Genomic DNA, 16862 nt, shown 5'->3' on the forward strand with positions numbered 1-16862 from the left:
AAAATAAAGAAAAACAAAGGAAAAGAAATGAGATATAAAGCTCAAGATGAGGGCAAAGACAAGCAAGCAATTAAAAAAGATACATGGACTTCAATTTACAAAAAACACCCTAAACCTCCGCCTCAGTAGCATGTTTAGCTCTTAATCAAGTCTTATTACAATCGCATGCAAATGCCGGGATGGCAGGACATTCCTTCAAACTATGTTTTCATTAAAGACTCTGCTTTTTCCAGAATAATAGTAAATGACACGTGAACTTCATATGAACTATAGGTCATGAAAGGATTTAGTATTGGCATTTTTAATCTAAAAAGTCTGTGCCAGAAAATCAATATGTTTCAGTCGCAGCATTCGAATGCAATTTTCTTCACGTAACAGGGTTCTTTCTTTCACTCCTCCCTCCTCTCCCTCTCTCTTTCTCTCTCCCTCTTCTTTAAAAATAATGAATAATTCCCAGTTTTTCTATGAAACAAGCAGGCACATTAGAAGGCAACGACATCAATAACGCGTTACATGTAAACAGAAAATGAACAAAAAAATCATTCAAGGCCCCTTTCAAACTGGCGTGCTTTTCATCAGCGCTATTACAGGTTCCATTCACATTATCGGATTGAACCACGCTGCATAACCAAGGTGCTGACAAGCCTTGATTACCCAATAACTCCTGTATTCCTTTCAGGCAGGTTCACCGAGAGGACAGGAATGCGCGGCCTTCCTGTGGGGCAGGCTGCTTTCCAGCCAGACCAAGTCAATGAAACCCAACGCCCTCTCGCTCCTGCGCGCCGAAACAGCCCCTGCATTTCCTGAGAGGCAATTATGACTTTTCCCTTCTTTATTCTCAATTGTTTCGGATAACAATTTATTGTACATCGGAGGGGCCAATATAAACATTTTAAACTCTTTTCATAACACTTAGAGGGGGCTGCTAAGTCATCTCTGTAGTAAATCTGTTGTCGGCTCTTTCCCATGCTGCAGAGTCAACAAATCCATCTCTCACCCAGGGCAGGGCCAGCCAAGCGCTGCAAAAACAGGAGAAAATGAATGCAGCGCCTCGTAAGTTGCGTCTCTACTTGCTCCAACTTTCCCTGCATGCTTGTTAGCCGCCCACCTTTCGGTTTTCCCTTTGCACGACACACCTCTCGAAAGACAGATCGCTCAAACAAGAAAGGAGAGGGGAAAAAAGCAGTTTCAGGCCGTGTTTTTCACGTTTGGATTAAACCCTCCTCTGTCCCGAGGAGAGGCAGAGGATGCATTACACACTCGCTCTTTCTAGCAACTTAGGCTGGAGCACTAATGAAAAGCAGGATACGGAGTTGGCAGCCAGATGTGGGGCGAGGGCTTCTACCGAGAGGGAGCTGGAGCCATTAGGGCTGGGATCTAACAGAGGCTAATTCCCTCACTATGTCACTTGCCTAATTCCTTGCAGACAATTCCTTCTCCATTCCCTAAAAACTATGTGCATATCAAAGGCAATCAAGCAAAATAAACATTTGCAATAAATTTATTTTTGGTAGCAATTTATATTGAACTTACTGTTATTTCTCCCTAACTAAGCAGTTCTTAGTCCTCGTCTATGTGTCCCCTGAGTGAAACAGCTGCTTTAGTATCATTTCGCATCCAGAGCTGTGGGTGTAATATTACTCACATTTCTCTAATTAACTTCTAATGACATGAGTTATCTGCACGTTTTTCTGATTATTTTTTATTGTTTTCAAGACAGGCAGAATTCAGCTTTTACCTGGTGCCTGCTGCACATGCAGCAAGACCTGCAGTGCTGTGTCCAAAGCTCCTGTCCAGCTCTGGCTCCGAGCAGCCCCAGCCACCTACCAGCCATAGGGCCACTGGGATCTCCTGCTCCCTGGCTGCTTGTTTTCTTACCAATGCCAGTGGGATCAAAGGAAGGACTATGTGTGTTCCTCCCACCTCTGCCCAATGCACCAAGGCCATCCCTCCTCCCAACAGGGACTCTAGAGAGAGAAGGAACATTTGGATTTTGCAGGCCCTGGAGATTTTAGAGCAGTGGGCAAAGGGAGGGAGAGCTGTGGAACAGGGTCAGGGGAGTAAATTCTTGCTGCTGGTGTGAGGCTTGGCCAAGTCAGCTCATGGCACAGACCTCTGACGAGGCACTGCCACACAGGCCACATACACATATTATATTCTTCTTTCACACACATATTATATTCTTCTTTAAGGCCGCAGTATTCTGTTCCCAGAATGGTAAGACAATGGTAAATGCAAAGGCATGGGTGCACAGAACCCACAAATTCAGAATTGGCGTCTCAATACTGGGTCTCTGAAGCGGCTGACACTGAAACAAGTCTGCAAATACATGCAAGGAAATTTCCCTGCTGCAAATATGCCCTGCCTAGTTCTCAGCTTTTTTATTTTGTCTGTTTTTCCATTCTCCACATGGCTGTTACACTCAGCTCATCACTATGGTCTATTTGTTGTCACAGGCCTTTTAAATGGCAAATATTTTGAACTATCTGTGGTTCTGACAGTTTACTTTTCAACACAGCGAACTAAGGGCTTTTTACTTGGTATCTCCTAGAACTGGAACAAAAAGCAATTTCTTATGCAAGTACAAACAAACAAAAGCTAGACCATTTTCCTTCCAAAGAGCAGAGTTAGTTTTGCTCAAAGAACTGTGCTTGATATCTTTCAGCGGCAAACACATTGCATTGGGGATTTTCTCACGTAAAATATCCAGCTTTAAACTTTTCTGCATCCACCATGGCTCTAACAATGCAACCTCTAAAAATACCCAAGTACTTTTAAAGCCAGTATTAAAGTAACATAGATTAAAATAGGAGGATTAACAAGATGGATACACAGCCTTCAAAGAAAATTCTTGTAAGGTATTTTTCCAAGATACAGCATTTACAGAAAGGTTTTTATTTTACCTGTATTTACAGTAACTTGCTACTTTAAAACAAAAAGAAAGGGGATTAACTGAACTCCAGGAAACCATAACAGCAATGGCAATCAATTACTTGCCTACTGAATACAGAATAGACTTGAAATCTGTGTTATGGATATGTTTATATTTGGCTGAATGAATAACCCATAGGAATCCTACAACCAAAATGCAGAAATTGCTTCCTTATTAATTTAGTCATTATTTTTTTATTTTATTTACTCCTAGTTTATATGAAGAAATCAAAATTGCACCTTCTTGTATTTGTCTGGTATCTCCTTCCCAGCTTAAGGACAACTGTTACCAAGCAAATGCTCCAAAGAATATTTTCTAAATGTGACTCTAAATTGCAGTCTGTCTCCAAACAAAATCACAGTTATGAACTGCAGCTTTACAAAATCTCAAAATCTCAAAAAAGAGACCAAAACTGGACTGCTGGATTTCTGCACTTCAGTCTCAGTTCTCTTAGGCTGGGACATAACTATCATGTCTTAAACTTACACACATTTTAGAATCTTCCTTCCAAAATTATCTGTATTCTTCAGCTTCTGTTCCAATACCTACCAGAATGGAGACTCCATATAAAAATTTGTTCAATAAATCTAAAAGAAAAGTCATATCATCATCCCTCTCCATCCATTGTATTTGTTGCATGTTAAACTGTGACTGCTGTGGCCTTACAGGATTTTTTTTAATTTTCTGAGAAAGCTTCTTCCTTAATCATGCTGAACAAATCATAATGATGTTTTTTAATAGATGCTCAGGGACAGTTCGTAAAAACTCTATGCACCATTCAAATAAAGGTTTTATAGAGCTTAACCAGATAAAGATGAAATTAATCTATTTTCAAAAAACTATTATCCTATACACTGAGATATCCTCTCTGCAGTCTGGCTAACCATCCCTAATCTGTTATATCACCTCCTGGGACAATAAATCATAGGAAAAGGAGAAGAAGCAGGCTGGAGTGTGAAGACAGTGCTGTACCACATAAGCATAAATCATCATCAACCCATATTTAAACTTCAAAATAAAATCCATGAACACTGCAATCCTAATGGGACAGGTTGTGGTGCTGACTTTGTTTTCCAGTTTATGTGTTATTTTTATTGCCACTGTATGATAGTAAGTCCTTTCATCAGGAAAGTCTTTAATCAGATGATTTTATTATGAAATTTTGCTGCTCTGTTAGATCTTGAGTGGCCTTTCAGTCTGAGCAATGCCTTTGTCACTCTCTGCCATACAAGCAGTATATGTAACATCAGCCAACCCCCTCTCTTCTCAGTAAATATTGGCATCAGACATCAGTGATACCAATCTCTGGATGGCACAACATCCCTTTGCATCCCAGGGCATAATGCAACACCCTGAAAAAGCTCTTTTGACACACGAATGCAAGCCCCTTAAACCCCTGTCACTCAAAAAACCCAACCCCCAAACCATCAAACTGCATGGAGTAAGCCACTCCAAAACAAATTTCAAAGGAAAAATTCAGAATCAGCCCAAGATGGAAAGGAGTACTTTGGTCTGAGCCACCAAAGAGACTCCACATTAGGTTAACTCAGGACTACTGTACCCAGTGACCCTGTGACTTCTGTCTCTAAGTTCGGCTCCCATCCATCCATCCATCCGGATTCAGACTGATTTTGCTGTGGAACTGCTTCTAAATCTGTATTTCTCTCTCTCTCTCTCTCTCTCTCAAGTGCCACTGCAGTGAGCCACCCTACCAGCTAGACAGACAGCCTGTCCCCAAACACAAGCAGCAACCATCGGACCAGCACTGCTTTATGAAGTAACAGTGATGTGTATGACATTCATCTGTCTGCAGGACCAAACAGGGCTGCAAAAGGAGCTTTTTTCATTAATTAGTCCCTTAGGAAATCGTTTACCCCAAAACAAACTGCTGGCAGCGTGAGATGGATGAAAACTGTAATATTCACCGTGCAACAGCACGTGGAGGGCAGCAACACTGGAACTGTCAGCTGAAATTCTTTGCCATTGCACAGCAAACTTTTCCTTTTAAACACAGGAATAAAAGATTTAGTAGGTTGTGTGACAAACAAAATCAAGAGACTGTTTACATAGGAAAACCAGCCCTCTTGTAGCTGCACAAATAAATAATATTCCTTTTTCTTTGAAGAACGAGCATATGCTCAACATTCCTTTGTCCTGTATCACAATAGAAAAACCCTTTGCACTGGAATATCTGAATCACTTCTTGGCAGTCCCTCAAGGTAAACAGAGTAAATTAAAAATGAATGTTTATTGTAGACGAACACATACACACACACACTGCAAAGTGGAGTGCTGTATTTGCCTATCAAACATAAGAAGCGATGTCCATCAGTCATTCAAACAAGCAACTGAAAAGTGGAAATAATGGGATGACAACATCAGAAAACAACCTCCCAGAAAGAGATGAGTTTCCTCATAGCCATTTGTCTTGTCTAATTAGTCCCACATGTGGGACTAAGCTGGAACATTAAAAAAAATTAGGTACAAAATATTACTTTCATTGGAAGCTTCAGAAGTACAAAAGAAACAGAAATGCTTTATGGTCACACTTTGCTTTCAAACCCCCTTTTTCATATCATCTTTTTAATGTGGGACTCAGGCCCTGTGCCTAAGATGAGACTAAGATAGTGTTAACAGCACAGAAGAAAGCAGTTGGAAAAGCTGGGGAAAATTATGTCGTTGCCACTAATAAAACAACTTGTCAGTTCCTAATAGATTTAAAACCTGTGTATTAGGTTGCAGACTATTCCTGGGCACCCATGGAGCGGTCATGCCCAAGAGCACTTCCCTCTGCTCAAGACCGGTGAAAAGGGCATGACCTATTCCCTTCCACGCAAACCTTGTCACAGTTTATCCGTATTTTTGTCAACTTGGAATTGGACTGCTGTAACACACTCTCCACAGGGCAAAACAAAATGCAGAAACAAATGCAGAATGTGTCAACTGCTGACTTAATGGAGTTTCATGCCAGGAGCTTGTTGCCCTAATGCGCACGGGTCTGTGATATCTGTCCTCACAAGAGACCGTGTAGGGAGGGTGAGGTGGTGGTTTTAATATGTAAACCCAAGAATTTTTCAAAGGCATTTCTGATCGTGAGTATGGAGACAGACAAACCTGCCAAGGCTCTTAAAATTGTGGCCACTGCTGAAAGATGTGTTGGGTTTTTTTGCTGTTTGTTTATTCTTCTTTTTGTTTGCTTTGGGTGTTTGCTCTTTGTTAGTTTTGTGAGTTTTTAGGGGTTTTTAAAGCATACAGTAGATACCTCCTGCACCACCATGCGTATCAGGCAGGCTATCAGAGCTGAAATGAAAGCAGAGCTGAACTGAAAGCCCTCTCAACATGTCAAGAAACATCCTCCATATGCCTACTACTCTGAAGCAGTCTACCTATCATCTCCCCATTATGAATGTGAAATAATGAGCAGTGCTAATCTATTTCCACGGGCTTTTGGAAGGAGAAGGGACTGCAGGTTGCAGCATTTCACCAACTGCAGTCTGAGAGGTGACAGATGTCTAACAAATATTTGCTACAATATTACTGATGCAGTTCATAACATCAGAACATGCACTGTATACCACTGGAGAGATGGGCAGAGAAAAATGGTTTGAAATTCAACAATGGCAAATGCAGAGTCCTGCCCTGAGGGAAGAATTTCCCCACACACCAGCCCAGGCTGAAATGCAGCACTGCAAAGATAGACCTGGGGCTCCTGGTGTACAAAAAGCTGTCCGTGAGCCAGCAGTGCATCCTGGGGACCGAGGACACCAATGGTGTCCTGGGGCACATCACAAAGAGCGTTGCCAGCAGAGCAAGGGATGTGATCCTGCCCCTCTACTCAGCCCTTGTGAGGCCTCCTCTGGAGTGCTGTGTCCAGTTCTGGGCTCCCCAGTACAAAGGAGACATGGAGCTCCTGGAGAAGGTCCAACAGAGGCTACAAAGATCAACTGGGGACAGGAGCACCTCTCTTCTGAAGAAAGGCTGAGGGAGCTGGGCATTTTCAGCCTCAAGATGAAACAAAATGATAAGGAACCTTACCCATTTCTAAAAGTATCTGCATGGAAGGTGTCAAGATGATGGAGCCAGGCTGTTCTCAGTTGTGCCAAACAGTAGGGCAAGGGCAATGGGAAGAAACCGATGCACAGGAAGTACTACTTAAAAATGAGGAAGAACTTCTTTACTGTGTGAGTGGCCATGCACTGGAATGGGTTGCCCAAAGAGGGTGCGGAGCGTCCCTGACTGGAGATACTCACGGACCACCTGGACACAATCCTATGCCATGTGCTCTAGGGTGGCCCTGCTTGAGCAGGAAGGTTGGACCAATGATCCTGCTGTGGTCTCTTCTAGCCTGACCCATCCTGTAATTCTGTGATTTTTTTTAACGCAATGAAGTAACATATACTAATTAGCCTTTTGCACATTAACAAAAGGGGTGAAAACTGTTCTGGCACTTGGCATGGTGACGACGCTGTGCCTGCTGGCACCATTCGCCAAAGAATCCCCCCAGGTAACACTAACTAACTAATTCCACACTAACACCAAAAGGGAAAGCAGCAAAGAACAAAGCACTAACAAGCTAACAGCTTCATACACAGCTTTGCACATTTGGGCAACTTTTTAACAGAAAAGTAAAATGAGGATTCAGATTACGTGTTGTGCCTCCATCTAAAGCAGGCGGCAGTGAGACTACTTGAGGCATGCAAACACTAATGTGTGCCGTGCGTGTGCATACCCATCTGTATCTGTACATGTATATGCATGTACACAGATCTCCTGGCACCCATATGTGGATCACTGGAATGTTTCTCTAGCAAAGAATATTTTTACATTTTTTTGTTTCTCAGGAGAACCACAAGGGGCGTTTTCACGATTTTGCTAAAGACAGTCCCTAGTTTGTTCTTGCAGAGTACTTCTTTCCCCCCACCCCACCTCCCAAACTCTCTTCAGTTTGCTTTCAGAGTAAGGTGGTGTCACTTGATCCCTCCCACTTTTGCCAGGAATGAGGTGCTCTGTTCCATTCCTCTCTCTGCCTCCATCCAGGGAAGACGCCCCCCATGCTCAGGGACATGCAATGGCCCATGCCAAGCTAAATGCATTTAATTTATCTACTCCCTGAAAACCACTTCTCTCATGCTTCCTGTCTTAGTTGAAAGTAAGTGGGTTAATTCCTGTTGCAATACATTTGAACCAGATGTACTTTTATTTTTTCCCCCACAGCCAGAAAGAAATGGGGAATTGCAAAGTTTTCCTTCTCCTTTGAAGGAAAATCTACAATTTGGTCACTGAGTCAGCTCCAGATCTCACATAAAAACACCTTGGCATCCAATTCCTCCTCTACTGTATTGCACTTGCATGTTTTCTTTTGGCATTTATGGGGGCCTAAATACAATATATCTGTTTAGAAATATTCCCAGTGCATAACTCTCTGAATAAAGTAGGAAGATTACACCCTAGTTAGCACACCATAATTTTTTGTCAGGAACACTAGCAACCAAGATTCCTGCCTTAGCCATTGGAAACCTCTTCAGCAGAAGAGTCAGCTCGCAGTACTAGCAGAAAAGTCTAAGGAATGTATCAATACACATCAAGATTTAGGAAAAACAACAGCAGAGAGATCTGTTCTGCTAGCACCAGTAATAAATAAGGTATTAAATCGTTAAGATTTCAATTACAAGGGAAGAATGTGGCTAACCAAATAAAAGCAGGAGGAATTGAAATAAGAAGTAGGTTAAAGATTAATATTCTGGGTTCAGAACAAAAGGATGCTCTTTTGTGGCACTGTGCTTATGCCTCTGAATGTAAACATTGTTCCGAGAACCATTTTTTCTTTGCCCAATCTTTAAAGGGTAATAAATTAGACCTTGGACAGCCATACAAGCTGCTACTAGATGTGAATGTGAATGTGTCTGTAGAAAAGGCTGACTTTCAATCAAAGTCTATTGAAAGAATAGTTGGATTTTCTAAAGAAGCATGTTGTGCCTATTAACCAACTTACAAAAGGGGCCATTTTCTTGATTTATGTTTGGTTGCTATAGAGATCTTGCAGTACAGACTGGCAGGTGAAGCTCCCATTTAACAATCTCACAGGTTTTTCTTAGCTGTACTCAGAGGACACAGAGCTACAGTAGGTAAAAACCACCACACAAATATAGCATATCTGTCAAACTTAAGAGATCAGATTTAAGGCTTTTCAAGAATTTATCGGGAATACGGTAGAGTTATTACACAATCTTTGCCCACAAATGGTTTACACCCTGAAAAATCTTATTGCAGCAAGCTGCTTCAGCTGTGTTGGGTTTTATCACTGATCCACTTCTTATTCAGCAGGTAATTACATGTGAGCAGGATTCCAGCACATCGCAGGGTTGTCATTTATTTGTGGGATTTTTTTGCAAAACATGCAACACATTCACAAGGAAGAGCCTTTGCTCTGCAACAACTGATGCCAATGTGTGCAGGGAGGTATCAACAAAAATGACAATATAATAATAATAACAATAATAATAATAATAATAATAATAATAATAATAGTAGTAGTAGTAGTAGTAATAGTCCCCTGGTTATGAAACCCAAAAAACATGCTACTGAGAAACAACATATCATGTTGAAGTCACATGAAATACTTCTGTGTGTCAATAGGTCACAGGAAATTCAAGACCTGGACTTCAAAATGTTATTCTATAAGACCAAGTCTTCTGCCTAAACTCTGACAACAGGTAGCTATGAAGAAGCTAGAGTCCTGGAAGAGGAAATTATCAACCTATGCAATGCTCCAAACAGCAATCGGAGAGGAAAAAATTCAAATCTGCATGGTAGTATATGCTTCAAGTCAAAACCAAACAAAACCAAATCAAGTTAATACTTAGGATGACAGTCTTTCCTTAGTTGCATCTTGGCATTGACAGAGTATCAAATATACAAAACTGAAAAATTATTTTTAAAAAGAAAAAAAGAGTCAGAAATATTTTTCTTACTGTATTTAACAAATACCACAACAATTATTTCTATGTGACTCCTTGATCCAACAAGGAATTTCCACCGGCTGTCCTTATCAAAAGAATCTGTGATTGATAAACCAGTGATTTAATCAAATTAACAAATTTTGGAAAAGGCAGTGTGTCAAAGCTTCCTTACTGATCAGTATCTTCCACCATACTATTAAATTTTTTAAAGAAATAGAGGGGAGCAAGGAAGATGTGAAATTAAAGCATTTTGGCTCCCCATCATTTTATGGAAGTAGTGTGAGCTGACAGGGGTGCTTTGGCAGAGCCAGTCCCACAGTTCCCCTTACTACGATCTCTGTTCACAGCCCACCTTCCTTTACCAGCAACTCCCAACTCTTGCCAGGAGAAATGACCAGTTTTGCTCCTCTACCCTGCACACACCCATCATGTTCACTAGGCTCACCCAGGCAGAATCAAACTGCACTCATCACCAATGAAAAATAACAAAACCACTTCTTTTTTTTTTAGTTATCACTTGAAGTTGCTCCCAAGGAGGCCTGATTTTAGTTTCTGAGGTGTATAAAGATGATACTAGGGGACACCAAGCATCTGGAGCTACCAATGGCTGAAAAGGCAGCAGCACAGCATGAGATGGATGCAGGTGGAGTAACTTCCATGTGCAAAGGCAGCTTAATCCAAAGCTTATCAACACAGAGAGGTGAGAGTCACAGACAGCATTAAAAGGTGTAAGAGAATAAATGGTTACCTCTTGCTAAGACCAACACAAATGTCTCTCCAGAGGCAGATGACTTGGGAGTTGAGGTTGGTCTGACCTTGTACAGCTGAAGTTAATGAAAAGGAGCTTTGCCACCAAGTTCAAGAGGGCAGGATGGAGGCATAGGCAGGAGGAGCTCTGACGTCAGGCACCCAGAATTCAGCCTCTCCAGAAATGAACTTCCCTTTCTAACCACCTGTCAGAGCAGAAAGCTGCAAAAGCTTGCTTACGGTTGAAAGGGGAAGGGTAGGATAATTGTGGTAATCTTCAAAGGATTTGTTTTAATTTTTGCTGAAAGGACAGCAAGTCTTTCATTGTTTGAACATATGGTTTTTGGGGAAAGGGCTCTGAGATATTTCATTACTGCTCTTTTGAAATTTTGCTGATTATCAGGAACAAATATGGCCTTAACACCAGAGCTGTGATGAAGAGAGATGACTTCCTTGTAAAGCTCCTCGTTGTTTGCATCCTAGTAATTACTAAGCAAATGGATTCCACCTGTTGTACTTCATGCAGCACATACAGATGGGACTGAAATATATCCTGGATTTATATTTTATTTGGACTAACAAAGCCAGGATTTGAATTCAAGGGGCAGTGAAGGAACTAAGAATGTTCTGCATCAGAGACTTGGAAAAAGAAATACAGGGCTTTGGCTGTGGCCCTTCTGCTCAGATTATCTCCAAATATTTTACACAGTGACTCCTCCTAAGGAAAGCAGGAGCCATCAAATCCATTACACTCTGCTGCTGAACCCCCAGGCCTCCTTCTTGACACGTTTCTCTAACTTCCTGCAATTTATTTTTTACACTAAAATCACTGGCAATATTTTGACCATCTCCTGCTTTAACTCCAAACCATGATGAAGGCAGATTTGACTGCTAAAGCAGTATTACACAATATCTGTCATCCAGATTGGACAGTAACTTATTAGACCCTGTTTTATTGAGAGTCTGCATGTCGGCTTTTTGTTTTTATACCTTGCATGTGTTTTTAGTGTTGAACTTGGCTTTTCCACAATTCTTATAAACATAAAAAGCACAAAGACTGAAATCCAGTCCCTGCTGAAGTAATAGGATTTTTGTCACTGATGTCCACAGGGTAGGATTTCAACCCAGATTACTAACAGATTTGGGTTTTCAGCAAAAATTTCATTTTGTGTCCCTCTAATGTACACCTTTTGACTGGAGAGGTCAGTAGGGAGGAAAAAAATCAGGAAGAAATACTACTATTAAAATCACATTCTAGACAACATCCCTGTGCATGTGCATGCACATCCACATCAGGTAGAGCTGCAGAGAGCACATAGAGTCACACAAGGTCTGACACCCCTTCACCCAAGCAGGAGAACACCAGTTTTAGACCTGGGATCTCTAAATCCCTGAGGGTATTTCCAATATCTTGAAGGTTCTAAACAGTGCAGACAAAGAACACTTAATGCCGATCCCTGTACCATATAAAAAAAACATCTTTTCTACCTTCTGTCACTCTACAGGACACAGCATGCTAGATTTTGATCTTCAATATACATACACATAGTATATATAAGCAAACACAAAGTGTGGCAATAGCCGTGTGGAAAAGTGCTGCATCATACAGTATATTAATTTAAGGACCACATCCCCTCCCTTTTGTCTGGTAAGTTTTAGTCCTTTTCAGTTTCACTGCAGTTAAGGTCCTTTCTAAAGCTGTGCGCTGTAATTCCATGAAAAGCAATGAGGGTAGGGAAAGATGCCATCTTCTCCCTGCTCTATGCAGGAAGGAACAACTCTGGGAATCTAGATTCTTTGTTTTTGAGGAAGTTTAGCAACTACCTTCAGCTCCACCAGCAAGCACTAAATATTTGGTGTGCCCACCATTTAAAACTTTAAGGTTATAACATCAACCCTTATAAGGTTGTAAGAGAAAAGTTTCTTGTAAGAGAAAAGTTCTTAGTTCATTTCTAAAGGTGTTTTGCTGTTTAATAAGCATACCTCCTCACTGCAGGAGCAGGATTTTGGGAAAAAAAGTCACAATAAAACTTAAAGCCCTCCAAAAGATTCTTAAATAGCTTTTCTATAACCCATATGGCATATAAATGAATATAGGATAGTGTTGTGCAACAAGTTTATTGGCATACACTTGGTACGGCCAGATTACTTGCCCTTTTAGTATGTAACCTTAGACTGCAGCCATCTTAAATGCTTCCTGATAAATCTTAAATGTACCAATCCACGATGCATGGATTTGTTCTTCATTCTTGGAGTATGTAAGCAGATATTGACATATAAAATTCTGATGGGGCACAAAGGATTCGGTTAATGCATTCCTTTGTAAACCCACCAAACCCACTATGTTTTCTATCACTGGAAAAACCTCTAAGCTTTTAAACTCACAAATGTATTTTAACAATTGTTAAGCTGCTGTTATGGCCTGTGAAGGTTCCTGGTCTGGTAACAATGGAAACTGGAGTCTTATGTTTATCTTCAGGCCAGGACGGATGGAGGCAGCAACAGTATATGCTTTCCTAAACTGACCTGCTAATGACCTGAATCCTGCCCTGAGGGGTTAGTATCCCTTGGAGTAAGAGGATATTTAGCTCTGATGCCGTTCAGCCTACTCATTTAAAAGAAATTGCTTCATCCAAGCTAAGGGGTTTAGATCCTATTCTCCAAAATTAATCATTCATGCATGTTATTTCAGAAACATACATGTTAGTTATGAAAAATATGTCATCAAAACCTGAGCAGAGTTGTACCACAGAAATTAATATGGCCAGTGACAAATGTTGAAGAAAATTTCAGTACCACAAAGACTTGATAAAAGGGTTTGACTGCTTTTTCCTTTCAATGGTTCAACTTCAGGGCATCTGTTTTGTGCATCAGCCATTCTCATGTCTCTGCCGAACCAAGGCCATCCAGGGATACCAAGTTCTTTACTGACTACCTTCCTCCCTTAAAAGGAGAGAGCAAGCAATTTGGATTAAATAGAGTGACTTCACTCACTCTTTGGATAAAGCAGATCTGTCCTGAAGTTATAATAAATTCAATTACACTAAATAACTATATTGCTTTGTCATATGCATTTTACATGTTTCTGATCAAGATCAGAGACAGAAAAGGACACAGGATGGCTATTTCCTTGATACACTCTCACACATCTGGAGATTACTGACACAGTGTTCCAGAAGGATTGTACAGTTTGGGAAACCCCAAGATGTTTTGAGCACTTACTCACAAACCCAAACATGCAGCCTCACCAAGCACTACAAAATATCACACTCTCTAATTTTCTTCATTATCACACAGTAATGATATGACCAGGACTCCTACTTCCTGCAGCCTATGCTCTCTTCTTTATCTCTGTGTACATCTGCCATTCAGTGTTATCCAAATTCAGAACAGTACTTGTTATTATTCTATTACAGGTTTTCCTTGAATGCTAATCCCCTGGGAATCTGGCATCCCAATTCAGAGCAAATCCTGTTCATGCACATGCTCAAAACAAGAACCCAGTTTACCATTTTGCAGAAACATCAAAAACAAGAATTAAAGCTACAATAAAATTGCTTATTTATTTAAGTTTCCCATCACAATTCCCATCCATTTAAAATCACCAGCCTAAAAAAGTCACAAAAAAAAGTTTGTTGAAATTTTGCACCATAAATCATTTCAATGTCTCAGAAAAAATTCTCCCTCTCTAATTCCCTTTCCACTCTCTCAATCCCCTCCAATGGAAGAAAATATGTTTGTATTTTAAACATTAACTTTCAGGTAAATTCTTCTCTGCAGATCTAAATATTACTTCCTTGGGATATTCCACACCTCTAGAGGCAACATTTGCCCTCTTCAGCATGCTGCAAAATAAAAAAAATTAAAAATAAAAAAAAATTCAAAAAAAGTAGTACCACACACATGGCTGTGTGTAAATCTACCTGCCACCATATTCATCATATATAAGTATAGAAAAGTATTTAGCCGTAGAGCCTTTCTTGAAGATTTTACAGTCATTTCCTTGCTCCTAGACAACTTTTTCAAACTTGCAGTCTCAACTGCCTCTGAAACCTAATTCAATTCCTATTTAAAGAAATTGCTACTGCACATGAAAAGCACACTACCTACCAACTGCTCTATGCCTGTATGGATAACGAATACAAATAAATCTTAGTATTAGAAAGGAGATCAAAGCTTGTTCTTTACAGCTTTGTTCACTTGAACATATAACCAGGCATGGAGCTAGGTTATCCCAACAGCTGGGATGAGGGTCAAACCAGAGCACCTGAGTCTTTCCAGTAGGATGTACCTAATGCTCCTGCAGGAGTGGGGGAAATAACTCCTCATCTCCTGACAATGTTTCTGCCTTGCTCACTTCTACCAGCCACCACCTAGTCCTATCTATCTGCTCCTATCCTATCTGCTCTGACTGATTCAGAAATGAGTGGAGCCTGGGCACACCAAGGCTGCTCAGAGCCACGACCTGGAGCCTTGGGTGCTGAGCAGAAATGGGAACATACCTGGGCACCCCTACAGCACTGCTGACGGCAAAAACTCGCAAGCTGTTGTTCAGAGCCCCCACCAGCCAAAGGCCTGCAGGCAGCACTTGTGGAAATACACCCAGGCAGGTGGCCTGCACCTCTTGGTATGAGGTTGGAGATCCCAAGGTGGTTGGTGACCTTTACCCTGGCAGCTCCAGCCCAGGGATGTTGCAGGGCATGATCAATGCCAGTACGTACCCACCCCTGGATCCAGGTGCACTGTTAACAAAACTGTCTTTCCCACAGAGCCTGCAGAACAATACATTTTATATTCTAATGAAGTAATTATTAAAATAGGTAATTATTGAAATAACCGCATCAACTCCCAGTCATTAAAATCCTCCTAAACAGAACTGCATGATGGCTTAGGCTATTAGAAAGCTTGGCAGCCACCCAACGCCTACAATAGCTTCTAATTAATTGATCTCACCTCTAATCTGCTATTGTTAGCCTAGTGCTGATCATTTGTTTGGCCTACAGATCCTATTGCCCCTTTCATTTGATTGTATTTGTTACTGTACCCTCTCTATCTCTTTCAATTAAGCACAGGTTAAGTGGTTCAACCGCAAGAGAATAGGAGATAATGGCACCAATCAAAGTAATCTCTTTAATTTGCTAAATGGATTACAGGGAAACCCCAGCCAAAGTGAAGTCATAGCTGGTGGCCTTCACTTGAACTATACACAAAGAGTATCTAATTATTAACCCACCACATGCCAAACTTTACAGATATCCGATAAAACAACACAGCAGTCCCATACTAGTGGGGTTGTTCTCATTACAGGGTTTTCCACTGTAAAATTACTTTGTCTGCAAAATCCTTGTTTCAGTGTCTTTCCAAGCACACCATACACTGCACTTTCAAGTGCAACATATCTAGATATAACAATCAAAACACTGCACTGCATACCAGTCAAGGGAGTGGATTTATAATCTCTTTAAGGACATGCTCATGGTAGAGTTCATTTTTCATATTTGTACTATAAATGCAAATGTAGCTTTGCAGCTAGTATTGCTTCTGCTGACTGAAGAAGTTTCAATAGTAAATAAGCTTTGACCTTAAACTGGCAAGTGGGTTTCTTCCCCCTCTGCTCTTTCCTCTGAAGTGTTTTTGAGCAAGCTCTCTGGCAACAGAGCTTCACACCCAGTACTTTGGCTGTGTGTGTCCTTGGCTAATCAGTCAGGCAGTGAATTCAAGAATGTGAGCTGCATGAGACAGAGGATCATTTCCTTGCAATGACAAGGAGAGTGGGGCATCAGAAAGAAAAAAAGTAGGAGAGGACAACAAGATTTCATGCTGAAGGAAACTCAGCTTGGAGAAGCAGAATTTCTTAGAAGCAGCTGGATCTCTGCCTTTTCATAATAAAATGTTTTTATTAGTGACAAAACAGAGATTACCAAGTACAAATCTACTGCTCCTGGCAGAATTCAACTTGCATCAGATGATGGGCCAGTGAAACAGAATATGGTATCATTTTGCACTTCCATTTTGCCTGTGGTTGGTTGCTTTCAAATAGAATGATTACATTAGCCTCAAGCAGAACATCTAAGTGAAATCTCCATATTAACTTCCAGGAAAGCGAGCTATATGGAGATATAATAACCTATATTCTGGGCTGGATGACTTCAGATCCTACAAAAAGTCCATTAAAGTGGAACAGAACTTGTACTTTCCAAACCTGACACCTGGCCCACAAGAGA

General features: G+C 40.9%; 1 protein-coding gene and 1 long non-coding RNA gene across 5 annotated transcripts in view; one reads left to right on the forward strand and one right to left on the reverse strand.

Annotated features, from left to right (window-relative positions):
• RARB (retinoic acid receptor beta) overlaps positions 1–16862 on the reverse strand; it is a 320215-nt gene that overhangs the window by 137450 nt on the left and 165903 nt on the right. The window lies entirely within an intron of this gene.
• On the forward strand, positions 9569–13686 carry LOC147655837 (uncharacterized). The gene is made up of 2 exons (XR_015276615.1): positions 9569–9741; positions 10402–13686. It is a non-coding gene; the product is annotated as an uncharacterized LOC147655837 (long non-coding RNA).

The sequence above is a fragment of the Cyanistes caeruleus genome, chromosome 1, assembly GCF_971803275.1.
Source record: "Cyanistes caeruleus chromosome 1, bCyaCae1.hap1.1, whole genome shotgun sequence".
In the NCBI taxonomy this organism is placed as follows: domain Eukaryota; kingdom Metazoa; phylum Chordata; class Aves; order Passeriformes; family Paridae; genus Cyanistes; species Cyanistes caeruleus.